The 9,779-nt window shown below is 32.0% G+C and overlaps 1 pseudogene; it reads right to left on the bottom strand.

Annotated features, from left to right (window-relative positions):
• Window positions 1–29: 29 nt before the first annotated feature.
• Window positions 30–1,760, bottom strand: LOC141717469 (CBL-interacting serine/threonine-protein kinase 6-like; annotated as a pseudogene).
• Window positions 1,761–9,779: the final 8,019 nt, after the last annotated feature.

Here is a 9,779-nt window from a genome sequence, read left to right as displayed (position 1 = left end):
CCTAGCTCCCCAAACTTAAAATTTGAATAAATTGAAAGAAAAACACGTAGCATTATGTAATGTTACAATACATTCTCATAGATCAATTATTTAGAGAGTCAATAGACATTGACCTCTCACCATTCCAAATAATATCACCAAGTGCTGGGCGGAGTTTTTTACTCCAAAACTGATCATACTCCAATGTATCACCACCGTCTTTCCTTACTTCAACCACCATAAAGGCAGGTGTCACCGCAAACATCTCTGCCGCCACTGCCAACTTCCCTTTCCTTCCACACTCCATCCCTTGTAATCTCACCCTTGACTCACTCTTCTTAACACTAAATTGCGTCGCCTTTGCCACCTCCTCAAGCCTCGATATAACACCACTCGCTGGCATCAGTGTCCCAAATCTCCCCCCGTTATCATCTTTCCTCTTCTTCTCTTCAAACAATGGTGACAAATCAAAACCTTCTGATAATGATATTATGTGAAAAGCATTCATTGTCTCAGCATAATTGTTACTATTCTGATCAGCATTATCTATCTCTTTAGCTAGTTCATCACTGCCTTTCATGACGCCACTTTTTCCCTTAAACCAAATTGTTTGCATAAGCTCCGATTATGTGATACGGGTGATAGGATTCGGGTCAAGCAACCTCTTTAGGGTCTTGCGTGCATCTGAGGAGAACCAAGAGGGACACTTGAAGTCCCCTCTGTATATTTTCTTATACATGGCCATTATATTAGTGTCATGAAATGGCAAATAACCGGCAAGTAATACAAATAATATGACTCCACATGACCAAAGATCAGCCTTTGCTCCCTCGTATCCCTTTTTCCCAATAACCTCCGGTGCTACATATGCTGGAGTTCCACAGGTCGTGTGAAAAAGACCGTCTTTCTTCAGATGATCTGACAATGCTGACAGCCCGAAATCAGATACTTTAAGGTTACCCTTCTCGTCCAGTAAAAGATTTTCAGGCTTCAAGTCGCGATGGTAAACACCGCGACTATGACAAAACTCAACAGCAGAGATAAGTTGTTGAAAATAAGTCCGCGCCATTTCTTCTCTTAACCGTCCTCTGGATATTTTGGCGAATAATTCACCGCCACGTATGTACTCCATGGCTATGTAGATCTTGGTTTTGCTAGCCATAACTTCATGAATCTTCACAATGTTTGGATGATTCACCATTTTCATGACACATATTTCGCGCTTCAATTGCTCTGTCATTCCAGCTTGAATCAGCTTCTCTTTTGAAACTACTTTCATGGCCACAAGCTCTCCTGTTCGAATATTTTTTGATTGATAAACTTTCGCGAAGTTTCCAATTCCAAGAAGACGGCCAAGCTCATATTTCCCGTGAAGTACACTAGATTTCTTAACGTCTTCCATTATATTATACTTATAGATAGGTTTGTATAAATAGAACTAGTCTGATATGAAGTCAGAATACATAAATACGGAGGGGTGTATTTGTATATTAGTATCGAAAGAGTAGACTAGCCGACTTGGACGTATTTGCGGTGGCAAGTTCGATCGTGAAAGATGGTCATAGTAAGGTAATGTTGATCTGTGTAGAGAAACTAGGGGCTCAGAATGAATGTGTTTATGCTCTAAGTCTTGATATATACTTCTGCATTTGTGTTAGAAGACGTAAAACATATGAACACTTGACTGATGATCAGTCCAAAAATCTATATGGATATGCTGGTATGTTTGTTCTATGGTTTAAATCATGTAGGAATAATTGAGTGGTGGGTGATGACTGATTTTGAATTATTGCAAGTAACCGAGAAACAACTCGGAAGGTACCTAACTACACTTACGTACACATATATACAAATCTGAGGTAGGTCAGGCACCTAACCGAGAGCACGGTTGGATAGTTCAAGTGGTTAAGAGTTTATCCTATGTCGTCCCCGGTACTCCCCGGTACTGGGTTCGATCCTCACTCACTCCGAGATTTATGAAAACATATACTCATTTGTAAGGTTATAAGTCATATTTGTCAAAAAAAAACTACACTTACGTACACACACATATATACAAATCTGAGGTAGGTAAGGCTACCGGAATGTAACCAACTTATAAGTCAGAAACTAAATCATTTGTGCGGTGTTGTTTGTTCGTGTTTGTGTACTTTCATGTTGTGTTCTCTAAATACAGGTTTAGATCTATGTTACTCGGACTCTTTATTTTATCTTCGAGTACCCGTACCCGTGTCGGATACTCGATACCTGGACATGGACGCTCGAACTCGGACACTTATTTTAAGCCAAAAACATGTATATTTTACAAAATATTGCTGAGTCCGATACTTGGACACGTGTCGGTGTCACACACTTCTAGCCGAGTCCGAGTAACATAGGTTTAGATACAAATTGCGAGGACTTGTGGGTGAAAATCAAACATATGGTCTATATTACGGAGATTTATGGGTGATTTGCTCCGTACTTGCGGGTGAAAATCAATTGAGCTCGTAAATTATAATTAATTTGATCTATACGAGGACTTATAGGTGATTTGCTATATATCACGAGGACTTGTGGGTGATTTGCAAGGGTTTATAGATTTTGTACCGTAAAATGGTACTCAGTTAAATACGAAAGATATGTTCTAGTTATACATGTTTGAGACAAACTTATAAGTTGCTTATAAGTGAGAAATACATATAGTTTATAACTTATAAGTTACTTATAAGATATCTCAAACAAGAACGTCTTAGAACAGGTCGGGTGGGTCCGGAGGAGCATGGGTGTGGTATTCATGAATCATGAATTGTGATGATCAATTATTAAGTTTGGGAGGGACTGGTAGCTGGATGATTGGATCCAACAGCATCTAATAACATGGCTCCCCAGCAAAAGAATAATTGTGACAAATGCATGATCATGAACCATGTATGTGGATCCCATTCCTCCATGTTCTTCGTGGTTAGTAGCTTCTAAGCTGTCCTCCTTCACTCCGGGGTGACCCAGACGAGCAAGACTTGCGTATAGGGCCTCCGACATATAATTGTCCCAAAAATTTCTAATTTTTTTAAATATATATATATATTCATGCTATATGTATATTAGGATCCTATAAACTGATTTTGACTAGGGTCCCTCGAATCTAAGGGTCGGCCTGCATTCACTATACATTGCATGTTCTGAGAAGAGATTAGTTTCTGCTTCATTATTGATGTTTGTTTGTCTTTCCCTAAACTTCAGTAACTGCGTATTCTTAAGAGTAATCTATTTGACTGATTCGAGTATTCGAAAATGATGTGGCTGATAATGTCTGTAAGCCTGATACTGATTCTAATTAATCAGTCCTAATCTGTAGTTACCAATCTGAAAATGTAGTTAGATGCTCAATTCACCGATCCAGAGATTATAATTTTATTTTTCGTTCGGTAATACCAAGAGTATTAGATTATTTTTCGAAAATAGTCTCGAGTAGGTGTACGACCACGACGGATCCAAGATTTTTTGTTTAGGTAGACACAGGGCCGGCCCCTGAGATTCGAGGGGCCCTAGATTCGAGGGGCCCTAGTCGAAATTAGTTTATGCGACCCTAATATACATATATATGAAATTTATATATATATATACTTAAAAAAATAAGAAATTTTTGGGGCACTCATGTGTCGAGGGCCTGCGCAAGTTTTGCTCTCACCTAGGGTTACCCCTGAATAGATACCGAGCAAAATTTTGAGAAAAGATATTTATATTTTGGAATTTTGATATATTTAAAATTTTAATGATAAAAAATATAAAATTTAATTTTACGGGGAACGTGTCGTCGTGCCCCTAGATCCTCACCAGGGTACTGACAGAGTAATCTAAACCATACAGTAACTTTCATGTTACATTCTATACTTCCCAAGTTTTGAATACGTTGTGGGCTTCCTATTCTTAGCCGTTAGAATTATATATTTGGACCAAATAAGAAACAACGTAATTGCCAAGAATTTTAAATTTTCACCACATATAATCAAGATTAAATCCCGAACCGCAATCAAAATAAACCTTTAATCAATTTTTTATTTACGGGCTTGTCCGAGTCTCTGTGATAAGTTGATAGTTAAAAACAAATTTAAATATAATAGAAATTTTTAATTATGTAATGTGAAAGTTTAAATTCAACAAAATACCTGTTGAAATCGAAATCTTAATGTTACTGGCTCTTATTTTGTTTATCTTTTTGAACGAGAACAAAAATGGTTGTTGTTACTCAGTTTTTTTTTCATGAGTTATAAAAGGAAGTTTAAAATTTTATTGGGCTTCCGGCCCAAAGTTTACTTTTATCCGAATTAGAAAACTAAAATTAATTACGTACCCAAAAAGATTTACTAAAGTTGCATAACACCGCATTTAATTTCAATACGTAAATATGTATGCATGCGAGATCCATATTAAAAATTATTAGTAACATATCAATGTTTAGAGAAATTTTGAATACGGAATATCCAGAATTAGAGTTTCTAGCATTTTTCTTTTCATAATAAATACAAATGTAAATTCATTTATAAGTATGTAATTAGATGGATTTTGTATTTTGAGGTTTTAGTAGCATATAGTATCAGTTTATTCATTTATTCTCATTCAGTTAATGTGCTTAATTTTTATTATTATTGTATTATGGATTTCACATTATTAACACTAACCATATTTTGGTAAATCGAATTTCTTATCATTTTGAAGAAGTCATTTGATTTACAAAGTACAAGTTCTACGAACATTCTTAAGCAAGATTGAGTTGAAGATATTAAAAGTATTTTTATGCGAGATAAAAGTGACTGCTAACAGTCACTATTCGGTATTGTGTATTATATATTTTTATGGTTATATTTCATATTTATACATGTACGCACACAAGTCGGGGGTCTTTCGAGGAAAAAACTTTTTCATTCTTTTAAATGAGAGAAAGGTTGTGTATATCTTACCATTTCCGAACCAGCGGGATATACGCCCTGTTTGGTATTGTTGTTGAAGACAGATACAACAGTTTTTTCAGAAATGTGTTTGGTAAATTTTAAAAGCTATTGTCGGGAAAAAGACTTTTGGTCTAAAAGCTGCTGTTAGTAAAAATATGTCCCCCTATACTTTTGGAAAAAACTGCTTTCAACTTTTGCAGAAAGTAGCTATCAGTTTCACCATCAAACTTTCTCAAAAATATTATTTATATATATATATATCTGAAAATATGCATAAATTAAAAAAATTATCAAACAGTCATCTAATTTTTATGACAACACTTTTTCCCCAACATTTTTTCTCACAGTACAGCAGTTTTTAACAGCACTACCGAATAGAATCACATTGGTTATGTTTGATTTAGTCAGGTATGTAAATTGAAAATTTGGAGTTACCAGAAAAATGTGGTCTAATAAATTAGTAGATCATCGTATTGAAACACGTTTATTGTTAGCCTAAAATAATCGTAAATAACAGTATGCTATATTATTGATGTATACGTATACAATACGTATACAATACTAGCATATGGAGGTATATAACCACGTGAAACTTGTGGACCGACAGGTTGAGCAACATTAATATATGCAGGAACATGCAATTAGATTTGATCTGCCCCAAGATCAAACCAACAAATCGGTGGGGATTATTTAGTCAAGTTACACAAAGACTCAACTCTTTAAATACACATTCATCAATTTACTGTTGTACTTTCGGCTTCACATTCAACTAATTTCTTCGTGTCATTATAATATATATTAGGTGATCGGACTCTTCATTCTATCTCCGATTATTCATATTCATGTCGGAGACTCGATATTTGACATGAATACTCAGACACTTATTTTAGATAAAAAATATGTATAACTTTCATAATTCGCCCCGTCTGATAATTAAACACGTATTTATCTCGGACACTTATAGCCGATCCGAGTAATCTACTTTATAATCTTAGATGGCCAAACAAATGTATATACATTCCCCGAGCAGGTTCATAAAACCTTCACCATACCAGAACAGTACTTCCCCTGTCCCGAAATAAGAGTCGTTTTGACTTTTGACACGCATTTTAATGTGTAAAAAAAGTAATTAAGTACTACCTCTGTTTTTTTATATGTCGTTTGACTTTTGTGCACACGTTTCTAAGTTCATTGACCATATAGTTAAAATAATAATTTTTAAAAATTTCTTTTTCTGAATTAAAGTTTTAGTTATATATTTTTATTCACAAAAAGAAAATTTTAAAAATTATTATTTTAAATATATAGTCAAAGCACATAAAAATGTGTGCACAAAAGTACAAACGTCATATAAAAGAAAATAGAGGGAGTATATTTTTTCAAAATTTTCTTTTCTGAACAAAAATATAAATACTGAATTTTAATTCATAAAAAAAAATTGAAAAAAAAGCACACGAAAATAATTTTTTTACACCTTAAAATACTTGTCAAAAGTTAAAACGACTCTTATTTTCCGATAAATGGAATCCCATTTTACCGTTCAGTATTTCAACCAAAGCTCCCAACTGTTAGAAAGTCTAGTGTGGCTGTACACGTGCGGTTTGGTTACCAGACAGAGTACAAAGTCTTGGCAAAACTGTGTTTCAACTTTCAAGCAACGTGATGTTTGAACTCTGTAAAGATTCTACTAATAATTTAACCAAAAGCTAGAGAAAAACAGCACAGTAACAAGACGATAGGTGTAGTAGTAGGTAACAATGAATGTTGTTTAAACATCAAGACTAATGACTCTTTTTAGCATCTATTGGTCACAGACTCACAGCTAGCTTCTGTGTGTATGTAATGGTATGACTGTATACGAGGATGCGTGTCAAACTTTGAGATTATGTATTTATCATGTTGTCGTCTTGTTCTTCATGCTCCCTTGAGTTTTCTACTTCTGTGGACACGCAGGCTTTGAAAGTTATGGATCAGGATTCAAGTCAATCTTCCATTGCATGTAATAATGTTATAACAGGTGCATTAGAGCAAGTCAAATGCTAGATATAAATAATTATAATTAGTGTTATAATTTGACATTTTTAGACTTCAATACTAGTTCTATTTAATTTATAAATATTTAACTTACAATTATCCAACTTAATTATTTTATTTAAAGTAAAAAAAATTGCACTTCATTATAAGCTATTTGATAATGTAACAATAATAACTATAATTATTTTGATATCCGTTTATATCCCCGCGGAGACGGATACTGTTCGACACGTATTTTAATGTTTCTCAAAAATATAAATTTATAATTTTTTTTTTGAATAATAATTTGATGTTTAAATTTTAATACAAAAAAAACTAAAAATAAATTATGAATATATAATTTATATTCACCTTAAAATACGTGTCTAATATTAAAAAAGGGAGTACCAAATTATGAGATCCAGGTAATTAGTTGAACCAAATGTATACGTGCATAATGTCGATGTATTCAACCAACATGAGACCGGAATATTTTCAAATTAATAACTTTTATTAATAATAAGGGAAACCTTTTTTTAAATTGTACTATTAATTTTGATTTCACCAATTTTTGGTACCACTAACTTTTGATTTCACTTATTTTTTCATGTATATCTTCCCTTATTATTAATGTATATATTATAATTTTACTTTTGCCTATCTTTTAATTCTACTAGACTTTTGATTACATTATTTATTCATGTTATACTTCTATATGTATTATGATTCTATTAAATTTTATTTTATTTTTATTATTTTATATTTCTAGATTCTATTAAGTTTAGTTTTATTTTTATTTTCTTATACTTATACCTATTAAGTTTGGTTTTATTTTTGTTTCACCCTTTTGACTTTAACATGTTCTTAATTCCCTTATGTATTTCTAATTCAATATATTATACGTGTTTGGTTTCATTAATTTTTTATTTCACTCATTTATGAATTTCATTATAACTCTAAATGTATAAATCTTTATTCTTCTTTTACTTTTATATGACTCATAAATTATATATTTTATTTTTCCCGTTTTTTAATTGCAATTCTTATATTAATTTCAACTCAGTAATCTTATTTATCATATGACTCAATAGCATATTTTAACGAAATAATAAATTTTTTGAAATCGTATAATTAACATCAATATCGTACGCAATAGTTTGAGTTGGATTTTCCGAGTAAAAATTAGAAATTTTTACATGACACTCGTACTATTATGATTTTTAAAAATTATTTAAATAAATTAACTCGGTCCGTGTTTCGCACGGGTTATGAACTAGTATATTTTAAACATAAACTTACAGAATTTGTGGAAAATATTTTTTCTCACATTCTGCTGAAATTAATGTATATCCTAGGAAACTAAGAACTCATACGGTTTTTTCGGTTTTCCTATAATATAGGCATTATAAACACGCAATAATTACAAACACTCTTAAATTTGATTTGTTCATTTATATAATTCATTTTAATGTTATTAAACTCATTGTATTCGCACCAATAGGCCAAACTCATTAGAGTTTGTCAACGCGCACACCCCAGAAAATCTAAGAATAAATTCATGCATTTTGATTTTAAACGTTCTTATATTTTTCTATATTATATACACTGTAATATATTAAAAATTAAATATAAGTGGGGTTTTGTTGCCGCCGACCAATGTGAAAACCCTAATTTGTCAAAAGCTACTACTCCTCGTTCCAGCACGTGCGTATTGCACCGTCAACTCTACCGGTATATCTCCATTATATCTTTTTTCTTTTTCCAGCAAGGTATATTATTTTATCTGACGTTAATTAAACGTTTTCTCAGGTGGATTTTAATCCAAATTCTCTTTATAATAATGTATACTACTTCCTCAGTCTCAAACTACAAGTTTCTTTTATTTTTACACGTATTTTAAGATGAATAGAAAATAATTTCGCATATTTTTCAAATTTTCTTTTTCTGAATAAAAGTATACATATTAAAATTTTAATTCAAGAAAAAAAATTTAGGAAAAAATACGGAATTATGACTTTTATACACGGTAAAAGTAAAAAAAAACTACTTCTCCTGTCTCATTGAATTCTATACATTATTTTTCGGCACGCTTTTCAATACTCTTTTAAAGTATAACACCACAATATTTTTTTAATTTTTTTTTCTGAATGAAACTTCTATTCAAAAAAAAATTAAAAAAAAAACATTATGAAACTATACTTTATACAAGTCTCGAAATACGTGCAAACAGTACTTGTATAAAAATTAACCAGACGAAGGGAGTAGTATTTTAGAACAGAGGAAGTAGCGTTAAACTAATTAATGAGCTAAGCACCGCCGTTTAATTAAGCAGTAATTAAGTATTAACCGGAGTCGGAAATTCATTTCCCATACTCTAGTCTAGGCCTCAACTTGTTACTATTAAAAAGTACTCTTAATTAACAACCTTTTTTTAGCTTAAAAAACTCCTGTGCATTGTTGTTTTTTGCTTTGAAAACTAGAATTCCAAAGATTCTTTGTATTTGGTTTTCTTGATTCATTTCAATATGTGAACCACCGTCATGACATCACAAAATATATGACGCAAAACCTAAGTTGATTGAAGTTCTTCTGGTTTTAGACTAGTCTTTCCGACATCAAATCACAAGTTGATAATGAATAGTTATTACTAAATATACGCCGTACATGCATGCATCTTCTAATAGTTTTCCTCGGACCACAAATACAAGTATCTACATCTTTAGCTATATGCAAATGGTTTGATATCGGAATTTAAGAAAATGTGTAATTTAATAAGAAAAACCTAATAAAAATAGTAAAATAATGGGGTTAGGTGATATTTAAATATATAAAGCGAGCATAATTGAAGAAGGCAGT

This window comes from Apium graveolens, chromosome 4 (genome assembly GCF_009905375.1).
Source record: "Apium graveolens cultivar Ventura chromosome 4, ASM990537v1, whole genome shotgun sequence".
Lineage (NCBI taxonomy): Eukaryota > Viridiplantae > Streptophyta > Magnoliopsida > Apiales > Apiaceae > Apium > Apium graveolens.
This window is presented reverse-complemented; position numbering and strand designations above follow the sequence as displayed.